The sequence below is a fragment of the Bufo bufo genome, chromosome 3 (genome assembly GCF_905171765.1).
Source record: "Bufo bufo chromosome 3, aBufBuf1.1, whole genome shotgun sequence".
Classification (NCBI taxonomy): Eukaryota; Metazoa; Chordata; class Amphibia; order Anura; family Bufonidae; genus Bufo; species Bufo bufo.
The window spans coordinates 250425729-250442681 of NC_053391.1; the positions used below are offsets into that span (position 1 = coordinate 250425729).

General features: G+C 46.0%; 1 protein-coding gene across 5 annotated transcripts in view; it reads left to right on the forward strand.

Annotated features, from left to right (window-relative positions):
- The window catches only part of AHCYL1 (adenosylhomocysteinase like 1), a 107263-nt gene that overhangs the window by 25654 nt on the left and 64656 nt on the right, over positions 1-16953 (forward strand). The gene's annotated exons all lie outside the window — the stretch shown is intronic.

Genomic DNA, 16953 nt, shown 5'->3' on the forward strand with positions numbered 1-16953 from the left:
ACAAGATTTAATGGAAAATAGAGATACAATTTAAAAATTTCACATTTTTGGCAGATTTTCCATTTTAATATTTTTTTTCCAGTTACAAAGCAAGGGTTAACAGCCAAACAAAATTCATTATTTATGGCCCTGATTCTGTAGTTTACAGAAACACCCCATATGTGTTCGTAAACTGCTGTACGGGCACACAGCAGGGCGCAGAAGGAAAGGAATGCCATACGGTTTTTGGAAGGCAGATTTTGCTGGACTGTTTTTTTTGACACCATGTCTCATTTGAAGCCCCCCTGATGCACCCCTAGAGTAGAAACTCCAAAAAGTGACCCCATTTTAGAAAGTACGGAATAAGGTGGCAGCTTTGTTGGTACTAGTTTAGGGTACATATGATTTTTGGTTGCTCTATATTACACTTTTTGTGCGGCAAGGTAACAAGAAATAGCTTTTTTGGCACGTTTTTTTTTTTTTGTTATTTACAACATTCATCTGACAGGTTAGATCATGTGTTAATTTTATAGAGCAGGTTGTCGCGGACGCGGCGATACCTAATATGTATACAATTTATACAATAACTTCATTTTTAAAACCAAAAAAAGTTTTAGTGTCTCTATAGTCTAAGAGCCATAGTTTTTTCAGTTTTTGGGCGATTATCTTGAGTAGGGTCTCATTTTTTGCGGGATGAGATGACGGTTTGATTGGCACTATTTTGGGGTGCATATGACTTTTTGATCGCTTGTTATTACACTTTTTGTGACGTAAGATGACCAAAAATGGCTTTTTTTACACCGTTTTTATTTTTTACGGTGGTCACCTGAGGGGTTAGATCATGTGATATTTTTATAGAGCCGGTCGATACGGACGCGGCGATACCTAATATGTATACTTTATTTTTATTGATGTAAGTTTTACACAATGATTTCATTTTTGAAACAAAAAAAATCATGTTTTAGTGTTTCTTTAGTCTAAGAGCCATAGTTTTTTCAGTTTTTGGGCGATTATCTTGGGTAGGGTATGATTTTTGCGGGATGAGATGACGGTTTGATTGGTACTATTTTGGCGTACATGTGACTTTTTTGATCACTTTTATTACCTTTTTTGGGAAGTAAGGTGGGCAAAATTTCAATTTTCTCATAGTTTTTATTTTTTTATTTTTATGGTGTTCACCGTGCGGGGAAAGTAACATGACCGTTTTATAGATCAGGTCGTTACGGACGCGGCAATACCTAATATGTGTAGTGTATTTTATTTTTTTAATTTTTATTCAGTGATGAATGTTTTTTTTTTTTTATCTTAACTTTTTTCACTTTTTTTTGACCCAGACCCACTTGGTTCTGGAAGATCCAGTGGGTCTGATGTCTGTATAATACAGTACAGTACAATATATATTGTTCTGTACTGTATTTTACTTACACTGAACAGATCTATGCTTTTAGCACAGATCTGTTCAGCACCATGGACAGCAGGACGCCTGAGCAGGCGTCCTGTTGCCATGGGAACCTTCCCCGTCTGCCACAACTTCGCAGACGGGGAAGGGTAAGCACAGGGCTGAGGGGGGCTCTCTGGGGGCACAGCAGCCCCCCGATGGAGAGGGAGGGAGCTCCCTGACCGATGACAGTTAACTTTTTCCATACAGCGGTCCGTACGGACCGCGGTATGGAAAGGGTTAAACGGCTGACATCTGCACAGATGTCAGCCGTTTATACCAGGGTGCCAGCAATGTGCTGGCACCCTGGTATAACCACTAGAAGCCAACGATCATTCATGGGGAGGCGGGCGGGGGATCGCGATCCCGCCTGCCGCACCGCCAGCCTCCCGCAACGCCCCCACCGCATGCGACACCCCCCCCCGCACCACCCGCCGGCATCAAATCGTGCAGGGGGGGTGAAAAATATTGATTATAGGCACTCAAAAGTTTCTGATCGCCGCGGTCAGGGACCGCGGGGATCAGAAACTGCAAAAAGCGCAGCAAACCGCAGGTCTGAATTGACCTGCGGTTTGCTGCGATCGCCGACACGGGGGGGGTCACATGACCCCCCCCTGGCGTTGTCACAGGATGCCGGCTGAAGGGTTTCAGCCGAAATCCCGTTCTGATTAACCCCTGGGGCGCCGGAATACTGATTTCAAGTTAGGACGTACCGGTACGCCCTGAGTCCTTAAGGACTCGGGAAATAGGGCGTACCGATACGCCCTGCGTCCTTAAGGGGTTAAAAATAAATAAAATAGACATATTTGGTAATGCCGCGTCCGTGACGGCCGCCTCTATAAATATATCACATGATCCACCCCGTCCGATAAACACCATAAAAAAAAAAACTGTGTAAAAAAAAAACCCATTTTTGTCACCTTACATCACAAAAAGTGCAACACTAAGTGATCAAAAAGGCGTATGTCCCACAAAATGGTACCAATGAAACCGTCACCTCATCCCGCAAAAAATGAGCCCCTACATAAGGAAATCGCTCAAAAAATTAAAAAGCTATGGCTCTCAGACTATGGAGACACTAAAACATGATTTTTTTTTGTTTCAAAAATGCTATTATTGTGTAAAACTTAAATAAATAAGAAAAAGTATACATATTAGGTATTTCCACGTCAGTAACGATCTGCTCTTTAAAAATGTCACATGTCCTAACCCCTTAGCAAAACGCTGTAAAAATAAATAAGTAAAAACTGTGCTAAAAAAAACTATTTTTTGGTCACCTTGCCCCATAAAGTGTAATATTGAATGATCAAAAAATCATATGTACCCAAAAATGGTACCAATAAAAACTTCAACTCTTCCTGCAAAAAACGAGCCCCTGCATAAGGAAATCGCTCAAAAAATTAAAAAGCTATGGCTCTCAGACTATGGAGACACTAAAACATGATTTTTTTTTGTTTCAAAAATGCTATTATTGTGTAAAACTTAAATAAATAAGAAAAAATATACATATTAGGTATTTCCACGTCAGTAACGATCTGCTCTTTAAAAATGTCACATGTCCTAACCCCTTAGCAAAACGCTGTAAAAATAAATAAGTAAAAACTGTGCTAAAAAAAACTATTTTTTGGTCACCTTGCCCCATAAAGTGTAATATTGAATGATCAAAAAATCATATGTACCCAAAAATGGTACCAATAAAAACTTCAACTCTTCCTGCAAAAAACGAGCCCCTGCACAAGACGATCGGCAGAAAAATAAAAAAAAATTGCGTTCAGAAAATGGAGACACAAAAACATTTTTTTTTTTCAAAAATGCTTTATTATGTAAAACTGAAACAAACAAAGAAAGTAGACATATTTGATATAATCGTGTCCGTAACAACCTGCTCTATAAAAATAGCACATGATCTACCCTGTCAGATGAATGTTGTAAAAAATATATAAATACAAAAAAATAATATAAAAACAGTGCCAAAAAACATAATATAGAGCATTTAAAAATCATATGTACTCCAAAATAGTACCAATAAAACTGGCACCTTATCCCCTAGTTTCTAAAATGGGGTCACTTTTTGAGAGTTTCTACTGTATCAGGGGGGCTTCAAATGGGACATGGCATCTAAAAACCAGTTCAACAAAATCTGCCTTCCAAAAACCATATGGCGCTTCATTTCTTCTGCACCCTGCCGTGTGCCCTTACATCAGTTTACGACCACATGTGGGGTGTTTATGTAAACCGCAGAATCAGGGTAATAAATATTAAGTTTTGTTTGGCTGTTAACCCTCGATGTGTTAAAGAAAAAAATGGATTAAAATGGAAAATCTGCCAAAAAAGTGAAAATTAGAAATTTCATTTTCCTTAACTCTTGTAGAACACCTAAAGGGTTAACAAAGTTTGTAAAATCAGTTTTGAGTAACTTGAGGGGTGTAGTTTCTACAATGGGGTCATTTATGGGGGTTTCCACTATGTAAGCCCCACAAAGTGACTTGAGAACTCAACTGGTCCTTAAAAAAGTTGACTTTGAAAATTTTCTTCAAAATTTAAAAAATTGCTTCTAAAATTCTAAACCTTCTAGTGTCCTAAAAAAATTAAATGACATTGCCAAAATGATGCCCACATAAAGTAGATATATTGTGAATGTTAATTAATGAATATTTTATGAGGCATCACTATCTGTCTTAAAAGCAGAGTGATTCAAATTTAGAAAACAGCAATACACTACAGATGTGTAAATGGACACTTATAATAACAATTTTGGAATATCTATTCTTTTGACTCTTTTCCATTTCTGTCACGGACGTTGCTGTGAAAGGTGGCAGGAGATCGGTGAGACTGTCAACACGTGGTTTGATCTGACATGTTTTCTGTTTGGATCAAATGACATCTGTGTTGTTTCTGGTGCTTGCCACACCTTCTTTCCCCAGGTGTGGCTTTTATGGTCCTTTTAACCTTCTCTATTTATTGTTGTTTCTCCCACTATGCTATTTAGTTTATAGCTTCATTTTGAGTTGTGGATAGCTGGTGTGTGGATCTCAGCTGAGTTCCTGGTTCTGCCATAGCCACTTGAAGTTAAGTGTTTTCTCTCCCTTTTGTATTTTGTTTGGGTTATTTTGTGTGTTGCATTTCCCTGTCATTTGTATTAAGGCCTGAGGGAGACTCTTGTTCGTCCTTCCTTTTGGAAGAACAGGTTGTCTCAGTCCTGACATTAGTACCAGGGTCCTATAGGGTGAGTTAGAACATTAGGTATTCCTGTGTATGAACTCGCCTACCTCTGGGGTATGTTCATACTACCGTAGTTAGTCAGGACTTTGATTAGGGTTTTACTAGGAGGTGTCTCCTTTCCCTAGTTTCCAGGCCTTATTCCCTCACCCTTTTCCCTCTTATGTTCAGTGTGTTGTTTCCCTCCCACACCTGAACGTGAAATTTTCTTCATTATTCCTGATAATAATTATGAATTACTAGCAATTTGCAATGAAATCCAGATAGGTGTTACAGTTACAGTTAAGGGTGGTCCCTCCACAGTCTGACATTAACCAGTCAGAGCTGCCAGTAGCAGACCTCCAACTGATAACACGCCTCTGGACCTTCGGTGCAAACTGGTAGCATGTATAACTTATAATAGGAACAATAAAGGAATGGCACATCGTAGAACCATAAGAACAGATGCTCCAGAATTGTTATTACATGGGGAATGCATGAAGCTAAAACAGGAAAGGTTATGTTTTTGTTTTTCACTCCCTGCCTTCTCAGAGCTGTACATTTTTCTGTTGACATAGGCGTGAGGGCTTGTTTTTTGCAGGACAAGTTATACTTTTTAATGGCACCATTTAATATTGCATATGATGAAGTGGGAAGCTGGAAAAAAAATTCCAAATGGGGTGAAATTGGAAGAAAAGCAATTCCACTATAGTTTCATGGGTATCATTTTACAGCTTACCCTGTGCGGTAAAACAGACCTGTTACCTTCATTCTCAACAACTTTAGAAAGGCCCCATAACTTTTTTTATATTTACATCTACAGAGCTCTATGAGTGTGTATGAAAAAAACTTAGTGAAATTCAGTATATTCATATGGAGTACTGCCTTGCACAGGCTCCAGCCTATCACCACCAATGAACGGCTTCCCCAATTTTAGCCTGGAAGCAGTTTGGGCCTTGAGAGTGCAGCGTACAATTGACCATTGCATCTGAGGGGCTAAATATCTGCAATCTGTGTTATTGTTGATTGCAGAAATTAGCCCTAGGTGTCTGCTGTGAAAAACAGCAGAAACCTGGTTGCTATGGTGCCTGCTCTACTCTGGAGTGATACTGACAGTGCCCGTCACGACCTTTGTGGTCTGGCGAGCTGGGGGACGTGAGGCGCAAATCACAACCGGATTAGACCCGTACTTGTCTAATCCGGTTGTGATTTGCGCCTCGCGTCCACCAGCTCGCCAGACCACAAAGGTCATGACGGGCACTGTCAGTATTTCTAGCAATTAACGAAGTGGCGACTTGGCCCTCGCCCTTGGTTCTTTTGGACACGGCAGCTCCAACCTGATACCTAGCTAATCCAGCGGACCTTCATCACGGTTCCACCCAATCGGTGCAACCCAAACAGGTGAGCAGCACATATTCACCTTAAATTGAAGAACGCTGTTTCATCTTTACCTATTTACCCTATGAGCGCCTTTCTCATCCTGTGGCCACATATCTACTCTGGAGTGGGCGCTATCTTTAAAGTGCCAACATATATCGTGAAGGGGTCAAGATTTCCCTTCACTGGAACTAAGGGGTCTATCCCAACTACGGTACATCATTATCCCTCCTCCACCAATCTTTACAGTTGGCACAATACAGTCAGAAAGTAATGTTTTCTTGGCATTCACCAAACCCAGACTCATCCATCAGACTGGTAGATAATTCATCAGTCCACAAAAGCCTTGTCATGTCTGTTTTTGTCCCATATCCCTTGATGACGCTGCATTAAACATGTCGAGGAGACAAGTAAAACAGCTGGGCAGATGTCTGGAATCTTAGTCTTGTGTTTGCGACTTTTTTAGATGCTATTGCGAGAACATTATTTTTACTGGTGGTGTTTTTACACTACCCTCACCATTTTTACAAAACAGGGTGGGGAAGGGTCATGGTCAGCAGCCGTGACAAACTTATGTTCATTATCACCAGTTTTCTGGTGCAATTTAAAGACAGAAATTTCTTTGCTGCTGTAGATTTCTGTATAGGTGCACGGACTGCCAGAGGATGCGCATAATATATGATTGTGACAAACTGCCATTTGCCACTGGGCATTGTAGAGGACTTTTGGCTAGCCTCCTGCCCTACGACTATGGCCCCGGGACATGTTGCCCTTCAGGAACAGTGACAGAACTGTGCCGCATGTCTGGACTGTTGGTGGGACCGAACGCGGTCAGCGGTGTATGCTGGGGATTCTGTGGAGCTGGAATCGGATGCCCAGATACACGAACGCCGCTGACCCTTACCTTCTGCCATACTGAACTTTCACCTCCAGAGACTAAGTCCCGTTCGAAGATGGGACTTAGTCGTTTTTCTGCATGGAATTGACCGACCGCACAGCCCAAATCTATGGAACTATTTTGGGCAGGAAATTGTGCTTGCGGTCGGTCATAAAGGACTTCCACTAAACTTTTGATCCGCTGGAGGGATTTGTGTGATTTTTGGAAGTGTTTATGTTTGATGTATGCAGAGTTTAAATATGTAATTTTTATGGAGATGGAATGTATGGTTTTAAAGTTATAGAGTATGTTTAAAAACTGTATTTTTACTGTCTGTGATAGTTATGTTAATCCATAATTATATCACAGACAGAAAGGGAGGATTTTGTGTGTTTGGGTGGGGATTCCTGTCCTGTTGTCTCTCTGTGTGTATTGGCGATGTCCTTTGTCCTGAGAGATAATTGAATTACTTCTCGGTTGTCTCCAGGACAGAGGATATTGTGTATTCGTCTGTCTGTGGTGATTGCATCAACCCAGTGTGAGGTAATTCTATCACGGACAGAGGGGAGGATTTTGTGGGGATGTGTTGTAATATATTGATTGGTTGTATTTCAAACCCCTGTGGGCAGTACTATGTTTTTGGTTTGTGAATAAAAGAGGCTGTACGTGAAGTACAGTGAGTTCCTGTTTTAACCCTTCAAAACGCAGCCTCGTCTCGTTTATTGGAGGGAATTGCTGTGTCACGCTGGGGATTGCTATGCTCTGCATATTCCCTGGAGGAGAGATTTTTCCCACACGGTCCTGAATGCTGGAGGTTCATTCAGGGTGGAAGGAAGACGGCGCGGCTCCAGTTAAGCTACGGCGGTTGTGGAGTCTGCGGAGGTTGTGGTGTCCAGTGCGGTGCTTGTGGTCCTCGGCGCAAGCTAGGAAGCGTCCATTAACGGAAGCGGATCCGTTACAATGATGAACCACGCGCCTATACAGAAATGAAGCACATCCTCCAGCAGCGCAGGGTATATCACGACCGGTGCAGATAGCTCCAGTCTTGATAATACTCCACCGTAGCCCTTACAATGAGTATTGTGATCATCACACATTGGGGATCATTTACTTACAGCGCTAAGCCAGTTGTGGCATACAAAAAGTCGCAGACCTCGTTTTGCAACTTTTTAAATGCCCGCGTGACAACATTTTGTCGCAACAAGGTTTTTTATGCTGTTCTTTCCACTAGAGGGTGTGGCGGAGGTTAGCCACGGCACATTCACAAACATGTATGCAATTTCCAGGCGGAAAAGTTGTCGAAAGACTCCTCCAGGTGCACACACCCGGACGATGTGCTTAATTTAGTGAATATACATGCTAGGGCTGCAGTAAACAATTATTTTATTAATCAAGGATTCTATTGATTGATTATTTTTATGATTAATCGAGTACTCTAATAAGAAAAAATTTATTAATTGACTTTTTTCCATTATAAAAACTCATCAGACCCCCTGCCATCAGTCCCCAACACCCTTCGTTCCCCCCTGTGCGATCAGCCCAAGTGCATCAGTTCCCCCAAGGTGCCATCAGCTCCACTATCCCCCAGTGCCTTCAGCTCCGTTCCCCCAGTGCCTTCAGCGCTCCCCCACCCCAGTGCCATCAGCTTGCCCCCCTAAGTGTCATCAGCTTGCCCAGGGCTTGACAAATTTCCTTGGAATCTAGGAGCCAGCTAAAAAAGTTAGGAGCCAGGCGGAGCCGCGTCATAAAATCTATATTGCGATATAATTTTAAGCATGTATATCGCAATATATCGTTTTCTATATTTGGGGGGGGGGGGGGGTGTTCAAACTTTTTTTTTTTTTACTTTATTTAATAACTATTAGCCTCCTTAAGGGCTAGAACCCTTGTCATATTCACCCTAATAGAGCTCTATTAGGGTGAATAGGACTTTACACTCTCCCTGCTGTCCTGTGCTTTGTGCACACAACAGCAGGGAGCTGACCATGGCAGCCAGCCTCTGATCAGCCCCCCCCCAGCCTCTGATCAGCCCCCCCAGCCTCTGATCAGCCCCCCCAGCCTCTGATCAGCCCCCCCAGCCTCTGATCAGCCCCCCCAGCCTCTGATCAGCCCCTCCAGCCTCTGATCAGCCCCTCCAGCCTCTGATCAGCCCCTCCAGCCTCTGATCAGCCCCTCCAGCCTCTGATCAGCCCCTCCAGCCTCTGATCAGCCCCTCCAGCCTCCCTCTGATCAGCCCCTCCAGCCTCCCTCTGATCAGCCCCTCCAGCCTCCCTCTGATCAGCCCCTCCAGCCTCCCTCTTATCAGCCCCTCCAGCCTCCCTCTTATCAGCCCCTCCAGCCTCCCTCTTATCAGCCCCTCCAGCCTCCCTCTTATCAGCCCCTCCAGCCTCCCTCTTATCAGCCCCTCCAGCCTCCCTCTTATCAGCCCCTCCAGCCTCCCTCTTATCAGCCCCTCCAGCCTCCCTCTTATCAGCCCCTCCCCCCCCTCTTATCAGCCCCCTCTGGTAACAAACCCACCCTGCCTCCCTCCCCAGTATTAAACATTGGTGGCAGTGGCCACAGGGTCCCCCTCCTCCTCCTCCCCCCATCATTGGTGGCACTGGCAGTGGGCAGTTCCGATCGGAGTCCCAGCAGTGTAATGCTGGGGCTCCGATCGGTTACCATGGCAGCCAGGAGTCACGCTACCGAAGTCCTGGCTGCGATGGTATGTTAGTGAGCAGCATTATACTCACGTGCGCCGTGATCGCCGGGAGCTCCTTCTTCTCATAGGTCTGTGCGGCGCATTGCTAATGCTAAAGGCATAGCAATGAGCCGCACAGACAGAAGAAAGAGCGCCCGGCGGCCACGGCGCACGTGAGTATAATGCTGCTCACTAACATACCATCGCAGCCAGGACTTCAGTAGCGTGACTCCTGGCTGCCATGGTAACCAATCGGAGTCCCAGCATTACACTGCTGGGACTCCGATCGGAACTGCCCACTGCCACCAATGCAGAGAGTCGAGACTGAAGAACCCGGCCCCCGACCTCTGACAGGACGCTGTGATCCGCGCGAATAACCCCTCAACTGAGGGGTTAATCGCGCGGATCACAGCGTGCAGTCATAGGGGCCGGGATATGGCCGGCACATTCATTGGTGGCGCAGTGGCCACAGTCCCTCCCCTCCTCCTCCTACCCTGTTCTTAGTGGCCAGCGGCAGCCGCGCACAGTGGGGAGGGAGGGACTCCTCTTCTCCACTGTGCCGCTCAGGAAACCATGGTGCGCGCCGAGAGCGCATCTTTGAAAACGGGCTGACAAATACCCAAGCGCCAGGACCAAATTCCTGGTCGCCATGGCGACCTGGCGCCCGGGATTTGTCGAGCCCTGAGCTTGCCAGTCTGAGTGATGAACCAGGCGGCAGCGGTCCAGAGTGCGCCGGACAGCAGGAGGTAGGTCATCCAGTCATAGAGCATGACTCGGTGACATATATTACAGAGAAGAAGCGGTGACCCCCCCTGACATGTGTCAGTCTTTACTGTAGTTCCGGCATTCTGTTCATGAAGGCACTCTCTCTCAGGTTCAGTCACAATACGCCTGTGATGAGGACTTCACCCCTGAGTACTGATTTATGGGGGGCTCCCTATAGTAGTTTCCATTTCTATTATTGCTGAGCCTGCAGCTCACACCTCTGTGTTTATGCCCCCTCTATGCTGACTGTGCCCTTCTTCAGACTCTTCAGCTTCTTGCTAATCGTCCCATTGACTGCGGAGTGTTAGTGCCGCTCGTTCACAATCCTGCCGCCCAGTCAGGATGCTTTTCATAGATTCTGTCCGGGCTCTGGAAGCACTGAGCTCAGCAGTAATGAAGCTCGCAAGTGCGCATCGCCTGCAGTCCCCGGCCGCCCGGATCCTCCTTGCCCGCACCATGTCACCCCAGATCTCTGTAGTGTGCTCATGGCAGCGTCCTCACTCCTACTTTGCTGTTTCTTGCAGTGAGGTTGTGGACATGGAGTGGCCGTACTTACCTTTCCTGTAGGGGCGCCGCTCCACAGCTCCTCCGTCTTCTTCTCCCCGCACTGCACTGTAGTCCTGACGTCGCACAGCGTTGGGTCATAGTGCATGTATACGTGCACTATGTCCTGACGATGTGTCAGGGCTGAAAGTGCAGCGCGGTGTGGGCCGGCGGGTGACTACGGAGCGGTAAGTAATAGCAAGCACTTCACTCACGCTCCGTGGTCACATGATACAAACAAATCCTCTGCAAAAAATTTGCATCGAGGATTTTTTTGTGTCTAATTACTCGATTCAATTGAGTAATTGTTTCAGCTCTAAAACATACGCCAACTCTGTGTTCTTGACTACACCTATTTGCACCTTCTTGTATACATTTATTATGTGTATTTTAATAAAAGTTAGGTTACACATTTCTTCCCCCTAGCCCAGTTTCTCACTATCAGTTCACTCCACAGAACACGTTCCAGAATCCAGTGACAGTGGACGCCTGGCATTCAGGGCCGTTTTTTAATATTGATTTGGACCCTGGGCAAAAATTTACTTGGGCCCCCGGGATCCCGCCTTCCCACACCTCAGCAGGCAATCACGCCCAGGGCCGTCTTTGCCGCAGGGCAAAAGGGGCAGCTGCTCCGGGCCCAGTTGCTCCTGGGGGCCCAAGGGAGCTCCGTTTCCCAACTCCCATTCACTAATCTATGCTATGCAAGCGAGCGGTGTGTGGCTCGCTCATTAGTAAAGGACTTGTCTCTCCAGTGGCATTGCGAGGGGGTGCGGGCCGCACCGGGTGACACCAGTCTGATGGGGTGTCACCCGCGTCCCGCCGGCGCTGGAGTTCTCACTCACAAGTCTTCAGAACAAGCAAGCACGTCGGCGCCGTCATGTGGTAAAGGGGGTGTGACTCACCACAGCCTGGTGAGTGGCGCCGCGGCGGAGCAGCCAGCAGGGACTAAGTCTCCGCCTCCGGAGCTAATGGGATTGGGTGGTGAGTCACGGACTCACTTGACCAATGATTCACTCACCTTACACAGCCACTGCCGCGTCGGGAGGAGAAGGTAGGTAGAGCGCAGAGAGCGCAATCACGCATATTGACTTTATTTTATATTAGAAATTTAGACCGGTCACCGAGTTATTAATTAACCCCATTCATAAATTAGTGGGGGATTATTATAGAGACGGCCCCAAGAGACATAAGGGGTTGGGTTCTCTCTGTCTGCTGAACTGTGGCCTCGGGCCACCTGGCCACATTTACTAATCTTTGCTCAGGAGGGCCCTCGTGGTGTGGACTGGTCATTTTTACTAAGGAATATAGTTTAACAATTTATGTGCAAAAGAGAAAATAAGAAGTCAGCTCCAATCAGATATCTGCACATAGACCAAGGGGGCCCAAGTAAATTCTTGCCCAGGGTCCAATCAATATTAAAGACTGCCCTGATCACGCCCTCCACCACAACACATACACAAAAAATCCATACATCTGGTAGAGTACAGTGAATTACTGTAAATACTTCCAGTTCTGAAGACTCCAGCGGCCCAGGATCAGTGCTCTGGGCAGCTGGGCCCAGGCTGGAAGTGGGCACCGCTCTGCAGGAAGGAGACCGGGGCTCGGCTCACCCTAGTGTTACAGTGCACCCCAGCACCCCACAGTATGCAGTATAGCACCCTATAGTATACAGCAACCCACAGTATGCAGTATAGCACCCTATAGTATACAGCACCACACAGTATGCAGTATAGCACCCCACACTATACAGTACCCCACAGTATATAGTAGAGCAGTATAGCAGCCCACAGTATACAGCACCCCACAGTATACAACACCTCACAGTATACAGTAGAGCAGTATAGCACCTCACCGTATACAGCACCCCAAACTATACACGATACAGCACCCCACACTATACAGTACAGCAGTATAGCACCCCACAGTATACAGGCCCCCCTACAGTATACAGGCCCCCCTACAGTATACAGGCCCCCCACAGTATACAGCCCCCCACAGTATACAGGCCCCCACACTATACAGCACCCTACTATACAGTAGTTTACAGTATATTAGCATAACAGCCCCTGTCACCTTTTCTGATGTAATCTTCACAAAAAAAGCTCCACAGTTAAGGCAAACTTCTCCTGCAACACTCCTGGTAGAAAGGACCTTGATGACCTCATAGCCATGTGACCAGTATTATTGCTAGGTTACTGGTCACATGGTGATGATATCATCTAAGGTCCTAGAGAATCACAGCTCTCACAGTACGCTGCCTGGAGTGCCGGCAGGCATGGCATGGCAGCACCCCCTGTGTAGCTGACAGCTTGACACCCGGGGCAGTGGCTAGCTGGGCTCAAGAGGCAGCTGCCTTGGACCCCCCAGGAGCAACTTGGCCCGGGGCAGCTGCCCCTTTTCCCTCTTGTTAAAGACGGCCCTGCTGGCATTGTGCTTGGTGATGTCAGGCCTGCATGCAGATGGTCGCCCATGGAACCTCATACCATAGAGCTCCCGACACACAGTTTTTGTGCTGGTGTAAATGCTAGAGGAGGTTTGGAGCTCTGCAGTTTTTGAGTCAGCTGAGTTATTGGCAACTTTTTTGCACTATGTACCTGAGTACTTGGTGACCCCAATCTGTATTTTACCTGGTCTCCACTTCATGTTGAGTTGCTGTGGTTCCTAAACGCTTCCACGTTGCAGTAATACCGCTCACAGTTGATTGTGGAATGGCGATGAGGAAAGAAATGTTATGACCTGACTACATCGATGGCATCCTATTACTGCACCACGCTTGAATTCACCGAGATACAATGACCCATTCTATTACAAATGTTTGTAAACGCAGACTGCATGGCTAGGTGCCGGATTTCATAGAATGGATTCCATGAAACTACTGAACTCGGTGACTCTGAGGTGTGCCCCATTCCCTTTGTATTTACTGTAAAAAATATATATTTATAATGTGTGTGTATTTCATTACTCATTTTTGGAAGCTGAATTCTTCACTTCTGTTTGGAAGCTGATCTCTTGATACCTGTGGCCTACATATCTATACCTTCTTGTCTGCCTATCATTTACCTAGTAAAGTAGCGTTTTCGTTCTCCGAGCACCCTGCCCCCACGTTTGCTTTCTGAGTGCCTGTGCTGTAATCCGTAAGACTCCGTGCTGCTCCCCCCATTGTTCAGATCTCTGATGGATGCTGGTTTAACTCTGGAACCTCTTTAAGCTGCTTTGGATATATTTAATATTTTTAGAATTTGCTAAGCATTGCTCAGACCCATGCAGCGGGGGAGGATTATGTGCTGGTAATCCTCAGCCTCCACCCCCCCCCCCCCCCCCCCCCCCCAATTGTGCCCAGTGTGTTGATTCCTGTACTGCATTGCCGATGCGACAGCACGTGTATCGCAGAACAGCTCTTATGTCTCCAGACCTTTCACATCCAGAGGAATTGTACTCGTGTCATATGCAGACATCTCAAAGGTTTATGACCCCAGCGGAGCTGCATTTACTGATTTTTACCTCCCCGCAGTCTTCCTTTTCTTGCTAGACCAGACTGGTCTCCTGCATTCCCTAGACTAGTCAGATTCCCTAAGAAATGCTGTCCAGAAGAAAAGCTGCTCATTTCCATCGTCATTTTACTGGGACATGTTTTCAGATCTTCTGATTGTTAGGCCCCTTTCACACGAGAGTGACGGATTGGCTCCGGATGCGTTCAGGGTGCATTCAGTAAAACTCGCACCATTTTGCAAGCAAGTTCAGTCAGTTTTGTCTGCGATTGCGTTCTGTTGTTCCGTTTTTTCCGCGCGGGTGCAATGCGTTTTGATGCATTTTTCACGCGCGTGATAAAAAACTGAAGGTTTACAAACAACATCTCCTAGCAATCATCAGTGAAAAACGCATCGCAACCGCACTTCCTTGCGGATGCAATACGTTTTTCACGCAGCCCAATCCACTTCTATGGGGCCAGGGCTGCGTGAAAAACGCTGAATATAGAACATGCTGCGATTTTCACGCCAAGCAGAAGTAATGCGTGAAAAACAACGCTCATCTACACAGACACATTGAAATTAATAGGTCAGGATTCAGTGCGGGTGCAATGCGTTCATGTCACGCATTGCACACGCGCGGAAAACTCGCTCGTGTGAAAGAGGCCTTAGGCTTATATCGTCTTATCTTCCTAAATAGTTCAAGTCTAGACCAGTGGCACAAGACCTGAAGGCAAACCAAATGTATCCCAAGTATCCAGCATAAACATTCTGGTAGTCTTGGGTGCCTGGCAGCAATCTTAGGGCTCATTTGGACAGCCATATGCTGTCTGCAGAAATGCGGATCAGTTTTTTTGCGGATTAGAAGCAGACCCATTCACTTCTATGGGGCCCTTTTCTTCCATTCTACTTCAAAACAAATAAAACATGTCCTATACTTATCAGTGAAAATCAGGGCGTGCCCCCATTGAAGTCTATGGGTCCGCAAATATACAGAATGCAATGTGTTTTTTTGCGGACATGCTGAACTGTCCACAAAAAAACGGATCCGCATTTTTGCGGACAGCATACAGCCGCCTGAATGAGCCCTTAGATACATAGATCCTGCTTCTATATGTTATGGGTCAGCGTCCTATTTGGATCTAAGGCTGCTTGTCACACGTAGAGCAGTAGTCTGGTCTGTGACTGCCCGCCATAGTAAAAGCCCCCTAGACGCCTTGAGTGATGCCAGGCTGCAAATGCTACCGCTCTGAGAGCGCAGGGTTTTGCACTTTACACACAGAATACGCAATCTACTCTGTCACAGCTCGCCTGCATCTACCTCCGCACTGTGAGGCCCTGCGAGTGAAGGTATGTTCAGTAGCATTAGCAGGTTGGTGCACTGCAAAAACTGCAGCTATGGTTTAGTTTAAGAGGTTAAAAAGCTGTAGCGCTCCAAACATCCGTCCCAGACATACAGCCCCAGTAATGGTGTCTTCAGCCTCAGGTGTGCTAAAAACTGCATTACAGGAAATGCATCCTAGTCAATAAGCCAATTTGCCATTGGTGTGTGCATAGACAATTGCAGCATGCTCTGTTTTGATCCAATTTTCTTGCATTGAAGTCAGTGGGGGTCATTTATTAGGTTTGTGTGGCGTCATTATAGTTGGAATGGGCGGAATGGGGGTGGAGCTGGGGCGTGCCAGGGGCCGTGCCAAGCCTGGCCTAGTCCTAAATTAGCCCTACCCTATGGCAGCGCAGCGGGGAAAACTAAGGGGGAGTCCACATCACCGTTATTTTTCTGTTCACAGAACAATAAAGAAAAATAAAAGCATCCTGTAAAAAAAAAAGGATCCTGTGCCATCTGAGCCATTTCTGTCTGAGATCCCTTTTTAGAGATGGGATAAAAAAAGTAAAAAAAATGGATCTCTGATAGAAATGGCTCAAACGAATGCCATATGTGCATAACTGATGCACAGGATCATTTTTTATTTATTTATTTTTTTACAGGATCTGCTTTTTTTCTTTACTTTTTTGTTCTTCTGACGGATCAGAAGAACGGAAAAATAACGGTGTTGTGAACTCCCCCTAAGATGGGTAAAAAACCATAAATATCCCCAAATGAGTGTGTTAACAACAGAGAGTACACAGCCGCCATCCGTGAGGAGTCTGTTGTAAAAAAAAGTCTGTAATATCGCTCGTCTGCATAGGCACTAGGGGGGTCATTTATTATTAGATATATGCCAATTGTTGGCATATATCTGTAACAGATTCGGTCGCACAGGGGATTTGCGGACGAATCTGCGACTTCCCCGCTCAAGCCAGGGGGGAAAAGGGTGTGTGGCATGGGTGGGGAAGGGAGCGGCGCGGCCAGCCCGTCTCATTTATCATTTTCTATGCCTGTTTTAGGCATAGAAAGTTATCTAAATCTACACCAGCAAGGGAGCTGGCGTAGATTTAGGCCGGCGGTGGATGTGCCTAAGTTATGTGTGCCAGTGCCTCTACATACCTTAGGTGCGTCATGCACCAGCGCAAGGGGTATTAATACCAGCGTCTAAAAAGCCGGTCTTAAATGACCCCATAAGAGTCTATTCTCTCTGCATCTGCACTGTACAATTAACATGCGCTAGGAAAACCCCATTATACTAAT